The 18,258-nt window shown below is 36.0% G+C and overlaps 1 long non-coding RNA gene across 1 annotated transcript; it reads left to right on the forward strand.

The window, feature by feature from the left end:
• The first annotated feature begins 3,640 nt into the window (after positions 1-3,640).
• Positions 3,641-5,117, forward strand: LOC115293334. The gene is made up of 2 exons (XR_003909498.1): positions 3,641-3,707; positions 4,616-5,117. It is a non-coding gene; the product is annotated as an uncharacterized LOC115293334 (long non-coding RNA).
• Positions 5,118-18,258: the final 13,141 nt, after the last annotated feature.

Genomic DNA, 18,258 nt, shown 5'->3' on the forward strand with positions numbered 1-18,258 from the left:
TCTGCTCCTTCCCTGCTCTCACACACACTTACACACACACACACACACACACACACACACACTCTCTCTCTCTCTCTCTCTCTCTCTCTCTCTCTTTCTCTCAAAAAATAAATAAATGTTGGGGTGCCTGGGTGGCTCAGTCGGTTAAGCCTCTGACTTCGGCTCAGGTCAGATCTCACATTCGTGGGTTCAAGCCCCTCGTCGTGCTCTGTGCTGACGGCTAGCTCAGAGCCTGGAGCCTGTTTCCGGTTCTGTGTCTCCTTCTCTCTCTGCGCCTCCCCCTCTCATGCTCTGTCTCTCTCTGTATCAAAAATAAAACATCAAAAAAAAAAGTTTAAAAAATAAATAAATGTTAAAAATTTAAAAAAAAAAGAAATACATCAGGGGATTAGAGTACATTATAATTTCAGCATCATTTATTGGCCAGGTTACTTACGAAGAGAGGAAGGTGAGATACTGTGGTCTGCTAAGGCAAATACTTCATCCTATTCAATGATAGAGGATTTCGTGAAGTCAAAGACATTGAGACCCTGTGGTTTAGTGTAGCAGCTGGAGCAATAACCTGCTACAAGTGATAATCAGACTGCCAATTACTTGCAGAGAGGGACTTGAACTGCTTTCCCAAGTCACCCAAATAAAATGCTCAGAGAATTAGTGTTTTATCCTCTAGGGATCAATGGATTTCATTCCTTGCAGAAAGGTAACTACTGACATCTTGCGCTATCTTTCAAAACTTATGTGTATCTCTTAGAAAAGTTAGAAGGTGGAATTTATTTTAACATAACTGAGTCCAATATTACTCCCCAATGTGTCCCCACTGAATGATTCTAATAAATCACAGGATTAAATAGATTATTTCCTACTAACTTTAATGAATCGAAATGTCTCCATTTAGATTATAAATTTCTCAAGGGCAAGGACTGTATCTTACACTTCTTGATGTCTCTACCTAGCACAGTGCCCTAGAGAGTCAGGAAATGCTATTGGCGATCATGTTTGCAACAGTGATGACGCTGATGATAATTTCTTGCAATAAAAATAAAGGAAATTGCTAAATCTATCAGCCCAGTGGAATTTTTGTAAGATAATAAAGTTCTTTATAATTAATTCATATTACCTGTATAAGATTCTATTGTTTGAAGAGTTTAGCAAAGGTTATAAAATTTAATTAACTCAAAGAGAGTGAAGAATACTTGAGAAGATTTTATTTTCCCTTCATAATTGCAATCGATACGATAAAATTGTCCTCAAGCAGTCATTCCTGTCACATTAGCATATACAGTTAGTTTGAGGTCCCAGATGATATATTCTGCCGCTGTTCCACGTTTCTTGACTGTTAAGGTTAATAGAAAGGGCCTGCATTCATTAGAATAAAATTGTACTAAAAATATAATCTGACCCAATTAGTAAAAGAAGCTCTTGTTTGATATAAGTGATAATTCCAGTTGTAGGCAGCAGAGGTGGTTGTTTTCACAGAAAACACAATGTACTAATTGTTCATATTTACACATCTCTCCTAATCTTAACTTCAAATGATAAAATCTTATAAATTATTGATCTTAAGTATGAAAATTTCTTCTCTCTGTCCTCTTTTTTTTTTTCCTTCACCAAGTATGTTTTGCTATACAGGTCAACATCATCAATTATTTTTATGTTTATTCAGTTTTTAACTCTCTAATTGAGGCCCTCAATTACTATGACAAGCATAAATATCCCAGGGTGGACACTAATCTAATTACATCACTACTAAAAATTACTGTTTCTTATTGCTCTCGTAAGATTTTAAATTAAGTTTAACAAATATTTATTGAATAATCACAATGTACAAAGTACACAAGAGGTTTAATTAAAGCAAGAGTCTGGGGATACAGAATACAAGACATTCACCTCTGAAAACTATTTAACTCCAGATATTCTCTGTCATAAGGCTGTACCATCCTGAGATAAGACACCGGTGTCAACATTTAAATAGACCAGATGAAACAACGTTGACCTATTTATTACTTTCCTTCTCCTCCACTGATGTTCTTGGTGAATCAATTAGCTCTGTTTTAATGCATAATTACTGGCACTCTGGGTGAGTTTTTAAACTATTCTTACCTTCAATATCTCCAGCAGTAAAATGAAGATAATCATGTGAACTGTAGAAAACTATAGTGGCAACGAATGAGATGGAATGTGAAAATATCTCTACAGTAACTGGCATCTATAGGTGCTCAATAGTTCTTTTCTCTTTCTAAATGTCTCCCAACAGCCCATCAACCAGATTCCAATGTCAACAGCTTGGAGCACAAGCGATAAGGGCAAAGATAAATGATAATATTAGCTAGCTGCACGAAAGTCCTGACTTCTGTGTGTGTCCTTTTCCCTTGCTTCTCTCACTGCTCAGTCCCTGGTCTACTCTGAGAATCCCAATATACCAGGTCTCATTACCCACTGAGTACTCTACTTTTATAAAGTTAAGCTGTTTAAGAAAGTTGGAGATAAAATACAACAAAGAACACAACTTTGATAAAGGATCAGTTTAGATGGTGCCTTGAAGAATAACAGTAAAAGCAATTTAATACATTTCATTTTTCTAATATGTGGAAAATTGGGCAAGATTCCTGAGAGAAAACAAATAACTTTAATCACTTTAAGTATGGGAAAAATCATTTTAAGACATTGCCAAAAAGTCAAACGATGGTGATATTGCCCTATTAAACTAGGTTGTATTTGTTTTTATCAGATCCATGATGAATTGTGACGTTTTTACATGCTATAGCAGATATAAGTATGTGCTATCTTCGTATCTTTGAAGCCCTGGGCAAGTCAGTAAGAATAGCCCATTGTTTTGACCCTCTTTAAACAGAAGGAACAAATAAATAATTCAACCATAAGCTGGTGTCTGTTACACTGATCACAAGTTCAACTAAAAATAAATACAGAGGACCCTCACCAGCTGGATCAGGAAAGCATGTGACTCTTCATCTTGGGGTGAGTTTGAGTCCCACGTTGGATGTAGAAGCTACTTAAATAAATAAATAAAAATTTTAAAAAGTAAATATAGGAAAATTTGTGGAATAAACAACATGAAAGCTATATCAGGGCTATATTGGAGAAAACCTATATTTTGTCATAATTAAAGTAAAAGAATCCTATAAAAATTGAAGTAGTAAGCGTTAATAAAAGTATGACATTTTGGCATGTGTTTATCAAAAGCACACTTTCCTAGAATATTTTTGTTATTTTTTTTGTCTAACAAGATAATATTTTACAGTGAAAAACATATGACCTGATTTTATTTTTTCTGTTGAACTCAAGAGATTACAATTAAACCTAACAATTACTAGAGTTCAACAATACTAACATAACTAAATAGCTGAAGTGGTATTGATTAATTATTCATGAAAATGTAATTTTGATGATAATTTAACATTATTTGATAAAGGGCTTAATTTCCTGCATAAAAATTATTATTTCCAATTAGAAAGTCTTACTCCAAATAATTCTGCATTTTGTTATGTAGTGGCAAGAAATTACTTGAGATGGCTGGAGGCAAAAATGGAATTACTCTCTGAGCCCAGCAAATCATAACATTTCAATATAGTCTAATGAGTAGAGTGAATCAGTAATGCAGAATCATTGTCAACTATTTCCACTCTTCTCCCTGGCACTACAGTGAAGCCGAGAGATTGGAATATTGAGCATTTCAGGCAAGAGCCAAGGTAATTTAAATTTTTATTGCTACATTTAGTCCTTGGCTTTAAACAGACCAAAAAACCCTCAAAAAAAGTAATTTACTAAATCACAGTACCAATCAAATCATGAACAATCAAATTGCAATATTTGGCTTTCCTTAGGTTTCCTTTGTGTTGCTAAGTCATTAGACAAGTCTGACTGACAAGCAATATTTTGCAGGAAATGATTCAAAATGTTCTCTTGGCAGGGCTAAGGATAAAGGTACATATAGAGACTGACTCTACTTATTTTGTAACAAAGAGGCATTTCCCTCTTGCTTTAGTTGCCCTTGGGATGATTACATTGGTTCCTAATTCCCAGTCCGCAGGGTAATTAATTTGGTGAGGCTCCAATAAACCTGCTAGGCAGCTTGGGTCAATGGCCATCAAAAATTCTATGATTCCTTACAGGAGCCATCAGTGAATCAAAATGTCGGTCACCAGGGTAACACACACACACACACACACACACACACACACACACACACACTGCAACAGTCGTTTTTAAGCATAGCATAGCCTTTCTTTCCAATTAAACTTTTTTAAAAAAACACGTTTTTGGCTTATTAAAAAATTTTATTTATTTAAAAATAATAAAATTCTGCACAACATAAAACAGAGTATAGCCACATATGGAAGAAGGTGGGAAGAGGGCAAGAGGAAATCATATAGAGATGATTTTAAGCATTGAAAGAACAGTTAGCCTATGTAATGTTGGAGTCTACTCTAGTTTGGAGAGTTTAAGATTAATTCTTAATAAAAATAACTATGATAGTCATCACAATCTCAGAAAAGAAAATTAAATCTAGCTTGTGAAAAGTTAAATCCGATGAAAACACAAAAGCTTTGTCATTGCTTTTACATTCACTTTTTATTCTGTCCTCTTTCATTTTCAGAAATAAATTCATACGAAGCAAATCTATAAAGGAGAGCAGTAGAGTTGAAAATTTCACGGAAAAAGCAGTAGTTTGACGAGTAAACTCACTGAGTTGAGACAAGTGTGAAACTCATTACAACCTGAATTTCTTACATGTCTCAGTTTCTCCTTCCTTTTAAGCTTCCTAATAGAAAAAGTTCAATTCACATTATTGGCAACTCCACTATTTGCCCTCACTTCCATCAAAAAATAAATAAATTAGAAACACCTCCTTTTCCACATTTATTTTAATCTAGAGTGTTGTGGCCTCTCAGGATTTATTTTATGGTTTCTCAAAAGACCAAATATTGGAACTCTGACTCTTAAATCCGTGGGGGAATATGTCTATTTCTACTTTATTTGGGCAAGTTGATTGAGAGGGACTGGAGTTTGATTTAATACCTGTTAACTTCTGTAGACTATGTATTAAAACTGTCGCAGAAATAGTAGTAAATACTACAATAAAGTTTTATTTTAATTCATGTTTGAAGATGGTATTGCTGACCATTGTATTATTTATATATTAATGAAACTGGAAAAAATGAATTTTACAACCTCATCAACCTTTATCAGTGGTATATTTTTCTTTCTCTGATATAACAGTCTTGCTAACTTCTTAAGGGCAGAGAAAATGTGTTTTAAAATCACTAAATCTCTAACAAATCACAGGTAAAACAATAGTGATTTCTTGAGCACCTCTTTTGTGCCAGGTAATTTATATACATAGCTTTCTGTTATCATCAAACTGCATTTTACTTATGCATGAGAAATTCAATACTTAGGGAGTTTTAGTTACCACTTTTCCAAGGTCCCATAACTAAAAAGTTGCAGGTCCTGGATTCAAAGTCTGGTTTCTGTTATCCCATCTAGAACTCTTACTAATATGTTACTCTCCCTACAAAGCATGACGTGGCAGGATCTGTTTTGTCTACCAAATATCTATTTTCTCCCTGTTCCTTATTGTAGCAGAAACCCAAATTTTAGCTGAACATGTTGCTCTGCTGTTGCTTTTCAGCTTCCCTTGCAGTTAAGTATGAGCACGTGGCTAGAAAGTATATAAAACATGTAATAGGTATTATGAAAACAGTATTTCATAGAACTTCTTCCTCCCTACTCCATGCTTGCTTGATAAAATGTAAGTATAATGCCTGGAACTTTAGCAGCCACCTTGACCTATCAGATGACCTTGAGGATGGATACCAAAGCTGGAGACCGAAGAGCATATCCTAATGTTCCCTAGATACATCATGCAGATGCCATGCCAATTCTCGTCCAATCAAGAAGTAAATGTTCATCTCCTTGAAGTGAGGTGAATTTAGTTCTCTTAGACATAGTCATCATGCTTACTATTTTTTTAGAAAATTAAATTTGATTCCTCCTGCCTGACTTTTTTTTGGTAAACTATGTTTTTTAATATAAGTAACCTTTACACCCAGTGTAGGGCACAAACTCATGACTCAAGATCAAGAGTTGCATGCTCCACCAACTGCCAGGTGCATCCCGCCCCCCCCCCCCCACATGCCCTCTTGTGCTGCTACGCTCATCTCCTTCCTTTAAAATTTTGCTTAAATTCTAACGTGCCTATATAGCCTTCCCTCACCACCATTTTGTCTATATAAAATAAGAATTTCAAATAAGTTACCAGATATTTATAATGGACTTGCATTTTTAAAGTTTTTCTTTATAGAAAATTTCAGGGGCACCAGAGTGGCTCAGTGGTTGAATATCCAACTTCGGCTCAGGTTATGATCTCACAGTCCAAGTGTTCGATTCCCGCGTTGAGTCTGTGCTGACAGCTCCTTTTCTCTCTGCTCCCTCCCCTGCTCACACTCTGTATGTCGGTATGTCTCTCACTCTCTCTCAAAAAAGATAAATAAACATTTTAAAAAAGTAAAAAGCCAGGGGGGGGGTGCCTGGATGGCTCAGTCAGTTAAATGCCCAATTCTTGGTTTTGGCTCAGGTCATGATCTCACGGTTTGTGGGTTTGAGACCCACATTGGGCACTGCAGTGACAGTGTGGAGCCTGCTTGGGATTCTCTCTTGGTCTTCCTCTCTCTCTGCTCCTGCTCCACTCTCTCTTCCTCTCTCAAAATAAATAAATAAACTTTTAAAAATTAAAAAAAAATTTTCAAACATGTACGAACACGGAATAATATAATGAACAATATTTTTACAAAGGTTGTTCCTCTATTAGTCATAAGGGTTGATTGGCTTCATAGACTGAGTTTCCCCACATCACTCTTCCCTGTACATCTTTCTGCAGTTCTGGGCTTAGATTAAGAGGAGTCCTCGTCTAGATATTTACAAATAGGAAGCTTTAAAATATGTTGGAAATACACTATTATTTGATCTCTCGATCTCTCTCTCTCTCTCTCTCTCTCTCTATATATATATATATATATACATACATATATATATAGCAGATAGTTTAATAGTTCAAAAAAAGTTAGATTAGGTGAAACATCATGGACATTGGCCCTAGTAAGCCCAGTTAGGTGTGGACCAAGCAAGGCTGAAATGTAAGAATGATATTTTGGAAAATGCTCACATTGATAAATAAACGGACAGAGCGTGATGTTGTCAAGAGACTGCAGGGATTATAGTCAAAGATCTGCTTTCAAGTCCTAACTTGGCCACTTCACATTTCTGGGACTTCATCTTCTCACTAATAAGATGAGAGAGTTGGAATTCGGCATGTTTTATCTGATAAATTTTGTTTGAATCTCTGCAATGAGCAGATGAATGGACAAACAAAATGTGGCTTATCCATACAATGGAGTATTAGTCAGCCATAAAAATAACGAAGCCCTGAATCTTATTACAACGTGGATGAATCTTGAAAACATTGTATTGTGTGAAAGAAGCCAAACACAAAAGGCTACATATTATTTGATTCCATTTATATGAATGGCTGGGCTTAGGGATGGGAGGAATGAGGAATGACTGCTAATGGGTACAGTGTTATGTTAGGGGTGATGACAATGTTCTAGAAATAGATAGTGGTGATGGTTGCATAAACTTGTGAATATACTAAAAAATCATCAAATCATATACCTTATTATTTAAAAAAATTTTAATATTTATCTTTGAGAGAGAGAAACAGAGACAGAGACAAGGAGACAAAGTGCAAGCAGGGGAGAAGCAGAGAGAGAGAGAGGGAGACACAAAATCCAATCTGAGCTGTCAGCACATAACCTGTCGTGGGGTTCAACCTCACGAACCACAAGATCATGACCTGAGCCGAAGTCAGATACTTAACCGACTGAGTCATCCAGGTGCCCCCCCAAATTATACACTTTAAAATGTTTATAGCACATGAATTGTATTTCGATTTAAAAAAATAACCGTACAGGGGCACCTGAGTGCTCATCTCGCAGTTCATGGATTTGAGCCCCATGTCTGTCTCTGTGCTGACAGCTAGCTCAGAGTCTGGAGCCTGTCTTCAGATTCTGTCTCCTCTCTTTCTGACCCTCCCCTGCTCACGTTGTCTCTCTCTGTCTCTCCAAAATAAATAAAAAACATTTAAAAAAAACAAATAAAAAATACATAAATAATTCCATATGAGTATGGGCATTTTTATAAGATAAAATCCTGGAAGTGGGATTGATGAATCAATAGTCATATGCATTTTAATTCATACTTTTCATAGGTTTTCCTAATTTTTCTCCTTGTGTTGTACTAGTTTACACTCCCATCAGCATGTATAAGATGGCTTGTTTCCTCACAGCCTTGCAACAGACTGTGTTGTCAAACTTTTAGAGTTTTATTGAACTGATACTGATAAAAGTGATACCTTGGGCGCCTGGGTGGCTCAGGTCAGATCTCTTGTTCGCGGGTTTGAGCCTCGCCTCAGGGTCTGTGCTGACAGCTAGCTCAGAGCCTGGAGCCTGCTTCTGGTTCTGTGTCTCCTTCTCTCTTTGCCCCTCCCCCTTTCATGCTCTGTCTCTCTCCGTATCAAAAATAAATAAAACATTTTAAAAAAGAAAAGAAGAGTGATACCTTGGTGTAGTCTTAATTTGTTGCCTTCCTATCATATGTGAATTTGATTGGTTGTATTTGTTTGTTGCTGATTTCCTATAAAGCAAATTTAGTTCAATGGAAACACTTGCTTCTACTGCCATGTTTTGCTATGTAGAATCTAATTCTTACCACAGGAAAGAGTTTGCTCTGTTTCTAACCCTCTCAATCAACCCCAATTTGAGTTCTACCCTACAGTTAAGTATGTAATTATTCAAATTAGCAATAATTCTCTCTGGCAACAAATTGAACCTCTACAGAAAATGAACAAACTACCATAAAAGGAAAATAAAAGCTGAATTTTTAGCCTTTGAATCTGAGCTTTTGAAAACCAAACAAAAGGCTGCAGCCTCTCCAAATTACTGATTACATAATAATCTCTGAATCCTGACATCTGATGTTTTTTTCCCAGGGTTAAACCAATGACTTATACGTCTTTTCTTCTAGCTAGAAAAATAGATGATAAAAATACTGTTCATTCCTTAAATACATTTAAATGCATAGTTCCCTCCATAACTGAAGATTAATTCTTCTGTGTAATAACTTGGGTCACAAATTGTGCTCATTTTTTGAGGTAGAAAACAAATTTTGATGAAAATTCTCTTGTTGAGATCAATGACAAGGCTGCCTTCCAATAACATCTAGCTATATCAATCTTTGGTAGGGATACTTTAGACTCTACAGTATTAAAATGAATGTTTTTGGTTCCATTTTAGAATTGTTCTAGCTCTGTGAAGAATCCTGGTGTTATTTTGATAGAAATTGCATTGAATGTGCAGACTGCTTAGGGTAGTATTGACATTTTAACAATATTTGTTCTTTCAATCTATGAGCATGGAATGGTTTTCCACTTCTTTGGGTCATCTTCAATTTCTTTCATAAGCCTCCCATGATTTCCAGTGTACAGATCTTTTACATCTTTGGTTAGGTTTATTCCTAGGTAGACCCCAAATAGCTCCCCCAAAGTAATGTTGAAAAAGAAAACAGAGCTGGAGTCAACACAATCCCAGACTTCAAGCTGTATTATAAAACTGTAATCATCAAGACAGTATGGTACTGGCACAAAAACAGACACATAAATCAATGGAACAGAAGAGAGAAACCAAAAATGGACCCACAAATGAATGGACACCTAATCTGCAAGGAAGCAGGAAGGAATATCGAATGGGAGAGAGACAGTCTCTTCAGTAAATGGTATCGAGAAAACTGAACAGCAACATGCAGAAATATGAAACTGGACTGCTTTCTTACTCCATACACAAAAATAAACTCAAAATGAATGAAAGACCTAAATGTAAGACAGGAAACCATCAAAATCCTAGAGGAGAAACAGGCAGCAACTTCTTTGACCTCAGCCATGGCAACTTCTTATGAGGCAAGTCTCTGGAGACAAGGGAAACAAACAAAAGCAAAAATGAACTTCTAGGAACTCATCAAGATTAAAAAAAAAAAAAAGCTTCTCCAAGGTGTAGGAAACAATGAACAAAACTAAAAGGTAACTGACAGAATGAGAGAAGATATTTGCAAATGACATATCTAATAAAGATTAGTATCTAAAATATTTAAAGAACTGACACAACTCAACACAAAAAAGAACCAAAATCCAATTGAAAAAATGGGCAGAAGACATGAAGGGACATTTTTCCAAAGAAGACATCCAGATGGTTAATAGATACATTAAAAGATGTTCAACATCACTGATCATCAGGGAAACACAAATCAAAACTACAAGATATCCCTTCGCAACTGTGAGAATGACTGAAATAAGAAACACCAGAAACAACACGTGTTTGCGAGGGTGTAGAGAAAAAGGAATCCTCTTGCACTGCTGGAGAACACTGTGGAGTTTCCTCAAAAAGTTAAGAATAAAACTACACTGTGATCCAGTATTTCCACTTCTGGATATTTATTCAAAGAATATGAAAACAGTAATTTGAAGGGATATATACACCCCAATGTTTATTGCAGCATTACTTACAATAACCAAATTATGGAAGCTATCTAAGTGCCCACTGACAGATGAATAGATAAGGAAAATGTGGTATATAATGCAGTGGAATCTTGCCATGTGCAACAATCTGGATAGATCTGGAGAGTATAATGCCACGCTAAATAAGCCAGTCAGGGAAAGACCAATACCGTATGATTTCACTCAAATGTAAATTTAAAAAACAAAACAAATGAACGAAGGTAGGGGGTGGGGAGAGAGAAACCAAAAAACAGATTCTTAACTATAGAGAACAAACTGATGGTTACTGGAGGGGAGGTGGGTGGAGAGATGGGTGAAGTAGGTGAAAGGGATTAAGAGTACACTTGTCTCAATGAGCACAGAGTAATATAAGGTATTGTTGGAAAACTATATGGTACACCTGAGACAAATATAATGCTATATGCTAATTATACTGGAATTAAAATAAAAAGCTAGCAATTATATACCAGGCACTGTTGCAAGAACTTTAAATAGGTTAATTCAAATTGAATTCTCAAAATAACCTTGGGAGGTAGATACTATTATTACATTCATTTTACAGAAGACAGAACCTGAATTACTATGAGATTAAGTAATTTGCCAAAAATAATTTATAATGTTTAGGTACTGCACCATCAGATATGGGAGGCATAAGCCACTGTGGTTATTTTAACTAAAATTGGTTAAAATTAAGTAAAATTCAGTTCCACTTTTGCATTAGCTGTATTACATTAGTGTACAAAAGTCATATGTGGTTCACGGCTGTCATATTTGACAGTGCATATAAAATGGTTCCATCATGACAAATGGGGCCAGCTTTACAACCTGTGCAACTGCACAGGGTCCCAAGCCTAGAAGGTTTACGTTTGTTGGAATGCTTTGCAGTTGTTGCCTCGCTATCATCATTAATACTTTTGCAACAAGGGGTCCTGCATTTTCTTATGTGCCATGCCTGGCAAGTTATATAACGTGTCCTGATAGCAGAAAGTTGCACTGGATAGTACTGCTATGCATCAAAGAAGCAAAGAAGACAGAATGTAATTGAAATAAAACTTACTGAAGAAGACGACTTGAACTGCTCAGTGTTGTCAACAGCTAACTTCTCAGACTGGAGTGAAAACACTTTTTCAGACTCCCCTGTCCCCAAAGTACCAACCAGATAAAAATCTCCAAATGGGATTTTTATTCATATGCAGGTTAGTTGAGTCCTACCCACTTGGAACTGCCTCTTGAACTGACCAGCATTTTGTCCTTAAAAAAATCTAAATTCAAAATCAGTGAACACGTTTTCAAGCAGAAATAATTCTTTTGTGGGCACAACTATCATTCGAATCCAGGCTTCCCATTGCCTCAATACTCCCAATTAAAGTGCCGAGATGCAAGGTAAGTCCGTACCCAGATTCCTAGCGATCCCATAACCTGCCACAACTTATCTTAACCACACCAAATCATAAAATCTAATCTTCCCATGCCACCGCGTTCACAATCTCTCACAAGAGAGGTGCGAATGTTTCTATTTCCTCGTGGTTTAACAAACAAATGCTAAGTCTGGTTTTTCACTTAATAGCATACTAAATAAACTTACAAATTATGGTGAAAACGGTTTGAAGAGAAGCATGGAGTAACTGAGAGAGCATAGCAGCTCAGATCTTTCTGAGGTGCTTTCCTTGAGTTTTAGGGGTCACAGAATTATCATTTGTCAAAGAGAACAAGGATTTCCAAATGTAAATCATTGGTGAATTTATCTCAAGGGTTACTGGGAAACGAGTAATGGAACCTGAACAAACCATGTGCCTGGGAGGAAAACTTCAGGACAATAATTACCAAGATTATAATGAAAACCAAGTGGTAATTAGCTCCACTGGTAAAACTAATTAAGTGAGGGGAAAAAAATACCTTTAGAAAATAAAATATCAGATGTTTAATATTAAAGCAGTTTTAGTACAATTTCAGAACAGCTTCAAGAACATGTAAGTGCAATTTAGAGGATAGTTCTCTCTCTAATGGAGTGGTAGAAGTAGCAATAAATGAAGTAAAAAGCCCATTGAAAGCTGTGTGTAATTCACAAGTCCATTCTTTGTGTTAAGTATGCCTGAGGGCGCTCATGTTTGATGCTATATTTGACTCTTCGTTACATTGTTTCTCCTTGCATGTTTCTGTGATTGAATATCATAGCTTTGGGCTAAAGTTAGCCCAGAATATTTTTCCCATCAAAATTATTGAAACCTGTGTTTTCATTTTTCAACACAAAGTCAGAAAAAAGAAGTACTTTATTTTGAAATTATTTTGTACTTGGACAACCAAACTTTCCTGGATAGAGACCCTATATCAATATATTTATCCATTTATTCATTTGTTCATTTGCTCAATCATCAAACCCTTGGGTGCCTATATATTCTTTACCAGGCTTTGACCTAGGACCTAGGGTTATAAAAAGAAATAAGATAAGCTCTCTGTCATCAGGTAATTTACAGTCTGTTTGGAGGGGACACATATCTAAACAAAAGAATGACACTATTATTATGGCTTCTGTTGTAAGTACCTATAAGCTTTGGTGGGAAATCAGGGAATGAGGGGGAGGGCATGGGGGGAGGTGGAAGCCTATAGAAAAGGAATTGCTGGAGATTTGGTCTCTTGTCCCCTCTTATCATTCTATCCCCTCTTCCAAAGAGACACTCCCTTCACTTCTTCACTGGGCTAAAACTTGCTCAAAACTTTAAAAAATTGTGTACACATTTTCCTAACCATTATACATGAATGCATTTCCATTTTTTAAAATATTGAAATACAAAAATATATAAATAGTGGAAGTCTTTCTCCACCCTGTTCCCCATTACTCTTCTACTTAGAGGTAGCACTTTTAGCACATTGCATGTATGTTTCCAGAACTGTTTCTGTATGTTTATATATATTCATATATATTTATATTTGCATATATCCATGTATGTATATGTATGCATATATAATTATATATAAATGGTAAAATAAATATTGTTTGTTTTTCACTTAACAATTTTCATGGGTAATGTTGTATTACAGTACTTCTGTATCAAAATCCAAAAGTTGAGATTATCATATTTATTTAATGATCCCCCTACAGATAGAAATTTACAATTTTCCTCAAAATCTTTACAGTTATAAACATGGAAATGAGCACCTGCAAACATTTTTATACACATTTGTGAGTATTTCTGAAGACCACATGCCTAACAGTGGAATAGTTTAAAATCATGATAAATGGGAAACAATTTTTAAATAAAAACACCTTTAAAGGGGCACCTGGGTGGCTCAGTCAGTTATGTGTCTGACTCTTGATTTCAGCTCAGGTCATGATCTCATGGTTTCTGAGGTTGTTCCCGTGTATGGCTCTGCACTGATGGAGGCTACTTGAGATTCTCTCTCCCTCTCTCTCTCTCTCTCTCTCTCTCTCTCTCTGCCCCCCAACCCCCACATGCACTCTCACTTACTCTTTGAATAAATAAATAAACATTAAAGTATATTTAAACTAGAATTCTGAACGCTGAAAAATTATCTTTCAAAAGTAAAGGAGGGAAAAATGACTTTTTCAGACAAATAAAAAATTAAGGGAGTTTGTTGCCAGTAGACCTGCCTTGCAAGAAATGTTAAAAGAAGATCTTTAGAGAGAAACAAAATAACATAGGTGAGGAACTTGGATCTCCCAAAAAAGAAAAAAAAAGAATGGGTGAAGGAAAACTTATATTTCTTATTTTATGAAGGGTGTAAGGTCTACACTTAAATTTATTTTTTAATTTTATTTAATTATTTTTTTTGCACAGGGATGTCCAGTTTTTCCAGCATCACTTGTTGGAAAGGTTATCTATGCAGTATTGCCTTTGCTCTTTGTCACAGATTCTTGACTATATTTGTGTGGGCCTATTTCTGGCTCTCTGTTCTGTTTCATTGACCTATTTGTTCCTTTGCCAATACCATGCTGTCTTGATTACTGTAAGATTATATTAAGTCTTGAAATCAAGTAGTGTCAGTTTTCCACCTTGATCCTTCAAAATGGTGTTGGCTGAGTTGATAAAATTATAATATATTTAAAGTATACAACATGATGATATATGTCTACATTGTGAAAGGATTCCCAGTTGATGGTGTTGTTGAGTTTTGCTATATCTTTCCTAATTTTCTGCTTGCTAGATTTGTCCATTTATGATAAAGGGGTATTGAAATCCTCAAGCATGATTCACTCCAAGTGGATTCATCTATCTCTTCTTGCAATTCTACTATTTTTTGCCTCATGTAGTTTGATACATGTTGGATACACACATGTTAAGGATTGAATGCCTTCTTGGAAAATTTCCCCTTTTGTAAGCATTTAAGTTCCCTTTTTGCCCCTAATAACTTTCCTTGCTTTGAATTCTGCCCTGTCTGAAATTAGTTTAGCTATTTCTGCTTTATTTTCTTTTTCTTTCTTTATTAGCATGGGACTTTTTTCTTCATATGTTTATTTTTAATCTTTACATGTCTTTATATTTAAAGTGGGTGTCTTACAGACAAAAATGGGTTTTGGTTTTTTCATCCACTATCCACAATCTCTATCTTTTAATTGTTGTATTTACATCATTGACATTCAAAGTGATTTATTGATGTATCTTGATTAATATCTACCATATTTGTTAGTGTTTACATTTGCTGCCCTTGTTCTTTGTTCTATTTCTGTCTTCTACTCTTTTTTCTGCTTTCTGTGGCTTTTTAAAGTTTATTTATTTAATTTGGGGGTGGAGAGGGACAAAGAAAGAGGGAGAGAGAGAGAGAGAGAGAGAGAGAGAGAGAGAGAGAGAGAATCCCAAGCAGACTCTGCACTATCAGCCCAGAGTCCCACGAGGGGTTCTATCTCACAAACCATGAGATCATGACCTGAGCTCAAATCAAGAGTCAAATGATCAACCGACAAAGCCACCCAGGTGCCCCACTGCCTTTTGTAGTCTTAATTGATCATTTTATGTGACTCCATATTTCTCCTTTCTTACCATATCATTTATAAGTCTTTTCTTTTTTAACTTCTTTTAGTGGTTGCCTTAGAGTTCACAAAATACATTTACAACTAATTTAAGCCCACTTTCAAAGAACACTATCACTTCACAGGTAGTGTGAACACCTTATATCCTAAAATAATCCAAATTCTTTTTTCTTCTCCCTTGTATCATTATGGCCATTTCATTTATGTATAAGCATCTAAACACATGATATCACCACACATAATTGAACACATCATTGCAATTCTTATTTTGAACAAAGTATTATCTGTTAGATCAAGTAAAATAAGAAAAAAAAAGCATTTATTTTACTTCTACCTATACCTTCTTCAATGCTCTCTCTTTATGTAGATCCAAGTTTCTAACCTATGTTATTTTCTTTTTTTCTGAAAAACTTCTTTTAACATTTCTTGCAAGGCAGGTCTACTGGCAACAAATTCTCTTAATTTTTGTTTGTCTAAGAAAGTCTTTTTTTCCTCTTTCACTTTTGAAGGATAATTTTTCAGGGTACAGAATTCTAGGTTGGCATTTTTCCCCCTTTCTCTCAATACTTTTAATATTTCACTCTACTCTCATCTTGGTCACATGGTCTCTGAGGAGATTTTGGATGTTGTGGCTTTTATCCTTGTTCCTTTATAGTAAAGGTTCTTTTTTCCCTTTCCCCTGGCTTCTGTATGGATTTTTTTCTTTATCTTTGATTTTCTGAAGTTTGAATATGATATAACTATGCGTAGCTTTTATAGGTCATTTATCCTGCTTGGTAGTCTCTGAGGTTCTCAGATCTGTAGTTTGATATCTGACATTAATTTGGGGGAAATTTTAAATCATTATCATTTTTATTTTTTAATTAAATTTATTTATTTATTTTGAAAGAGAGCACACAGGTGGGGGGAGAAGCAGAGAGAGAGAGAATCCCAAGCAGCCTCTGCATGGCCAGCACAGAGGCTGGTGCGAAGCTCGACCTCAAGAACCGTGAGAGCATGACGTGAGCTGGAGTCAGACAAGCTACCCAGGCACCCATCAGTCATTATCATTTCTAAAACGCCTTCTGTTCCTTTCTCTTCTTCTCCTTCAACTATTCCAATTATGCATACATTACGTCTTTTACAGTTGTCCCACAGTCCTTGGATATTCTGTTCTGTTGTCTCAGTCTTTGTTCTACTTGCTTTTTAGTTTCAGAAGTTTCTATTGATAGATCCTCAATCTCACAGATTCTTTCCTCAGTTGTGTGCCATCTACTCATAAACTTATCAAAGGTAGTCTGCATTTCTGTTACAGTGTTTTTGATCTCTAGCTTTTCTGTTTGGTTCTTTCTTAGGATTTCCATTTCTCTGCTTACAGGGCCAATCTGTTCTTATTTTATCCATTAAATCCCTTAGCATATTCATCATAGATGTTCTAAATTCCTGGTTTGATAATTTCAACATTCCTGCTATGTCTGGTTCTGATGCTTTCTCTCTCTTCGAACTGGTTTTTTTTTTTTTTTTTTTTTTTTTTTTTGCCTTTGGTGTACCTTGACTTTTTTTTTTTTCTGATAGTTGGACATGATGTACCTGGCAAAAGAACTGCTGTAAATAAGACTTTAGTAATATAGTGATTAAGTGTAGGGGAGAGGAGGCATTCTATAGTCCTAGGATTAGGTCTGAGGCTTGTATTGAGCATACTTTTCTAGAGTGTTAACTTCACAAGTGTTTCTCAGGATTTTTTTTCTCCCCAGTTAAATGGGACAAGATGGCTAGGCTGGGCCAGAGTCTGCTGTCTCCCTTCCTCCTGGCCAGTTAGGCTCTGATAATCCCCAGCAGAATAGGGGTTAGGCTGTGGTTAATTAGTTTCTCCAGAGGGCAGACATTGTTAAGAACAACAGAATGCAGAGTGCTCTGGCATTTCAAACTGGTCTTCACCCCTCACTCCCGCCTCCCCCACCTCTACCTCTTACCAGAAGCATGAGAGAATTTTTCTACAATATTCACTGTGAGAACCTGGTTACAGTCCTGGAGGCAAAAGACACAAAAACATGGGGGTTCCCCATGAATGAGATTCTAGAGATTTCAACTCTCAGATTTGTTCATATTGAGTCCCCAGCAATTCATCAGTTACTTTTCAGGTTTTCCTACCCTGGCACTGGTTCCCCTGTCAGTTTCTACTTGTGCATCCTGCTCTGGACATCCTACAGGACACCCTACATTCTCTAGTCCATCTCTACAGATGGTTTTCCCTGTGTCTTCTTCTCTTATGGATCCCGGAAGAATTGTTGATTTTTCAGCATATTCAGCTTTTCACTTGTTAGGATGCAGTCTCCAAGCTTTGTACATGTAGAACTGGAAACCAGAAGTAGACAATTTTCAATCATTTAATATTTTGAAGTCCCTTCCCTGACTTCTTGTGGGTTTGAACATCTTTCATATATCAGTTTGAATTTAATCCAAAAAGATGAGTCAGTGTTCAGCAGAGGGAAAATTGGGAGCAAAAGCATAGCTCTACTAACTGAACAGTGTCAGCATGTTTTAGAGGGACCGAAATTTATTTCGTTTAAGGAATGAGAGGGTAGTTTTAAGAAAAATAAGACACAGAGAAGTGAACTGGTGTCAGGTAATAGAGAACATACAATGCTAGTTGTTTAGACTTTCTCCTGTC

The sequence above is a fragment of the Suricata suricatta genome, chromosome 6 (assembly GCF_006229205.1).
Source record: "Suricata suricatta isolate VVHF042 chromosome 6, meerkat_22Aug2017_6uvM2_HiC, whole genome shotgun sequence".
NCBI lineage: Eukaryota > Metazoa > Chordata > Mammalia > Carnivora > Herpestidae > Suricata > Suricata suricatta.